The following is a 4550-nucleotide window of genomic DNA, read 5'->3' on the forward strand; positions in this document are numbered from 1 at the left end:
AGGAGGGGGTAATGTCATGGATGCTTGAGAGTCAATCGCTGCCTGCATCATCGCCTACATCATCGCTAGAAGGATCTAGAAGATTCTAGAAACGTGGAGAAAATTCCGGAAGAATCTAGAAGTTTCTGGAAAGCTCTAGAAAGTTGAAGAAGGATCTAGAAGGTTCTAGAAGAACTAGAAGGATCAAGAAGTTTCTAGAAGCTTGGAGAAGATTTCAAAAGAATCTAAAAGTTTCTGGAAAGCTCTAGAAATTTGAAGAAGGATCCAGAAGGTTCTAAAAGGATCCAGAAGGCTCTAGAAGAATCTAGAAGGATCTAGAAGGATCAAGAAGTTTCTAGAAACATGGAGAAGATTCCGAAAGAATCTAGAAGTTTTTAAAAATCTCTAGAAAGTTGAAGAAGGATCTAGAAGGTTCTAGAAGAACTAGAAGGATCAAGAAGGTTCTAGAAGATTCTAACCTCCTCAAGTAACCTCCTCAAGCACTAGTATAAATAGGGGTCTTGGGCCACAAGCCCCTCAATCTTGCCAACACCAGTTGTGAGCCTCCTATAAGGAAATCCCTCTTCTAGTTCTTATGTTCAATTCTTGTCCTTACAATCAAGCCTTGTCTTGTACTCAAGTCATGCAATCCAAGTCTTGCATCTAGCTCTCTTAATGAAGTATTAAGTCTTGTAATCAATATTAAGCTTATCATCAAATCCAAGTTCTTGTACATTGTGAGTGCCTCCTCTTGATCTCTTCTAGATCTATACGTGCTCATAACAGATTGGGCATGCTTTGTGGTGAGTGTGGGTTCGACTTCTTTTGGTTTGGCAAGGAGGTGCTTATGTTTGCTTGCTTTTTTGACGCCAAGAAGGAGAGACACATCTTCAAGGCACCAAGACATGCCTTGAGCTCCATGTTCTTGTCCTTGAGCTCTTGGATTTGTGCTTCAAGGTGATCTATTGGATCCACTGGTGGACTTTAGTGGCAAGATTGGCCATGATTTGTGGTGAGTGTGTGTTTGACTTCTTTTGCTTTGGCAAGGAGGTGGTTATTCTTTGCTTGCTTTTGTGACTTCAAGAAGCAAAGACACGTCTCCAAGGTAGCAAGACATGCCTTGATCTCCACGTTCTCATCCTTGACTCTCGGATTTGTGCTTCAAGACGATTTGTTGTGGACCCACTCATAGGGTGGGCACAGAAAGACATGTTAGCTTGAAAGGGGTGAATGAGCTCTATATTCTATTTTTAGCTTGGGGATCCATCCTCATGGAAAAAAACCCTTGTAGTTTCAAAGTTCGCCTTGCCCAAGGGGAGGCCAATGGGAAAAGGAAGGGGCAGCAGCCGATGGCTGTAAGTGTGTGTGTGTGTGTGTGTGTGTGTGTGTGTGTGTGAGAGAGAGAGAGAGAGAGAGAGAGAGAGAGAGAGAGAGAGAGAGAGAGAGAGAGAGATTGGGGAGGATAGAGAATCCAATATGTATTTTTGTGCGACATGACTTGGTATTCCATGTTCATCTACCCCAACTCAGTCAATAGATGCAACAATCAATTGGCTCAAGCATTCAAACAATTGTAACCTCCATGCAATCAAAACATTAAAGCTAATAGCATAGGATATTTTTCTAGGCACAAATTTGAGCTTAAATATTTTGCATTAGGTGGAATCAACCACTTTGCTCCTTTATCTTTACTTACTACATCTCCTTTACATTTGTAATATTGAAAAGGTTGAAAATATGCTGGCAAAGTATGAGAGAAGAGCGTCATAATGGATAGCTAGACACCCAACAATGATAATGGAGGGAGGGTAGGGTTCTTCTTTGAGCTATCCTTTGAGAGTAATAACTAAGATGGATATCAAACCTTGCCGCTTCATGCATAGCTAAGGTAACCATCAGCCTACTGATAAAGAAAGACATCAAATCTCACACCCATTGTTGTAGTTGTGGCCATAAATTTATGGTCCTCAAGACCAAATTTCCATAGCAATTTCTTCACATAGTTTTCTTGACATAATGGCACACCTCCAAATCATCCTTTGAATCAACATGAACAATATGTGTGTCAATGGGGCATGTGACCAACATGTCATGCACATACAAAACCATGTGTAATCAATTAAGCATGTTTCTTTTCATACTAAGCACAAGGAGCTTGTTTCAAACCATATGAAAGCCTTTTCAAACCTACACACCGTGCTTTCTTACCCTTTTTGAACAAAATCATGAGAATGTCGATATCACATGGAGCACCAAGAAGCGACCCATGATTGCTTCATCAAGTACAAAGGCTAAGTATAGGGGTGCTATAGTGGTAGAATGTGAGGTGGCATGGTTGTATTGCTACTTGGAGAGTTGGAAATATAGGTTTAGAGGTTGGTTTCCCTTCATTGTGTCAATCTTAGTAGCATATAGTTGTTAGTTATGGTGATAACCTTAGTAGTGTACAATTTCCATTGCACCCAGTCTTCCACGTGAGGACAAACCACATTGATGTGTAGTGGCACATCATTTGTGGATGAAATGTAACACTTACTGCATTAAGAGTGTTGATGCATTTCATAACATATCATCCAATACAAAGGATCTTAAAAACTTCCTAGCACGTGATAAACATTCAACTACAAAGGTTTTTTTATTGCTCTGAAAGGTTAGATTCCATCCAACAAAAATTTTCTCTATTCGTATGTTTGAGTTATGCTATGAGATTTTCCTCCTACATCATATGGACTTTGTAGATTTGCTCCAAGGGCTTGGAAGGTACCATTGGGTTTAAGTATACAAATGTTGTTTGTTTGGGTGTCTTTGAGACTTTTACTAAAAGTGAGTGCATGAGTGCCTCTTATACATGTGTTTGCGACACAAATTTTGTCTCTTTTGATTCGGACACGGGTTTACCAAAGAGTTTCACAAGGTATGACAAGCAAAGATTCCAAGGGTATCTTCCAGTTAACTTTTGTATTCAAAACTAGGAAGCTTGGTCTTTCCTTGCTAAGTCTCATCCTATTTTGGGGCATGCGGTTTCAAATATTGATACATTTTTTAGGACAATCTTAGACTAAGTTAGTTTCCAATTATGGATGTCAAATCCTCATTGCTGGTTTGATTGCTAAAAGTACATATAAGAAGTCGTATGCCTCACTTCAATCATAGGAATGCCATAGTAGAGCATCTAAATTGCATGATTTTGCAATGATTGTTTAATCTCATGGTTCACAATGGAGCTTCCAACCAGTCATTTATGCATGGTGGTATGGGGCATCAAGTATGTATAAATTAGTTGGACTTCACAACAATTGTTTATGCAAATTTGGTGGGATGGGATGGAAAGATTGTGTGAATCCCATCCCATCCCACCAAGCGGGCACATTGTTCATTCATGCACTTCAGAGATCCTATGCAATGACTAAGACGCACTACACCCGAGAAAACTATATTGGACGTTTGTGGCTTCGACCACAAATGAGGATCATACTTATGCTCCATTGCATCCATATGGTGCAATCTCCCCATGGAAGGTGGAAACTCTAAAACAAGATCACTATTGTAAGCCCTTGGAATCTTTGTAACTTGTTCCACTTGTTGTATTTGCATTAAAAGCTTTGTCAGTGTGCCCTTCTTTTCGGCCTACAGAAGTTTCTGTCTTATACTCCTTTTGAAGCTATTTGGAAGCAAAACTCGAGGCGGGGTGCAAAGATCTACTAACTGCTTTTGAGCGAAGTGCACCTCTGACGGACTATCCATAATGGCAATGGGAGTTGTGCTAGGTGAGACTGCATAGTGTGCTCGATGGGACACATTGACTTTGTATTTATGTGAAAGCTATTCATCCAGTACATAGACGAATTCACCCAAATTGTTGAGCGTCTTTTCAAGAGGCAAATTCATCTCAATATCACCAACTTCGATCACTGCATCTAAAGTTGTAAATTGCATTGGAGAAATTATTTCTAAAAGAAATGATTCAGATATATAAATTTACCATTGTAAAAAGAATAAGAAAGCTCTTTATCAAGGAAAAATAAAGAACAATCCATAATAATAAGCTAAACAAATAATTAAGCATAAGATCACATTATATAAACCAACAAATTGTTTATATACTCACATCTAATAATATAGCCGTTATAAATTTAAATTTATTAATATTTTAATATTTTAATAAATTTATTTAAAAACAATATTAAATATATATAATTTAAAAAAAGTATTTTTAAAAATTATATATAATATAATTTTTGTGTGCGACTGTATGCGCACGCAAATATGTGTGTATGACAAGCACACACATTCAATGTGAGGTGTGTGTGTGTGTGTGTGTGTGTGTGTGGGGGGGGGGGGGGGGGGGTGTGACATGCGTGGGCCACACACATGCTACCACAAATGTGACGTGTGATCGCTTTCCAATGCGCCAAGGGCCGATGACAGCATGTATTTGTGTGGTAGGAAGGGCGATCGGGTGTGCGGGTGCCAGGGTGTGTCGGCGGCCGGGGGGGTGTGTGGGCGGTCAGGTGTGGAGCAGGGGGTGTGTGGGCGACGCTGGGGGGGGGGGTGAGGCAGCATGCGGCAGC

This window comes from Adiantum capillus-veneris, chromosome 21, assembly GCF_014529385.1.
Source record: "Adiantum capillus-veneris isolate H3 chromosome 21, ASM1452938v2, whole genome shotgun sequence".
NCBI classification, from domain to species: Eukaryota; Viridiplantae; Streptophyta; class Polypodiopsida; order Polypodiales; family Pteridaceae; genus Adiantum; species Adiantum capillus-veneris.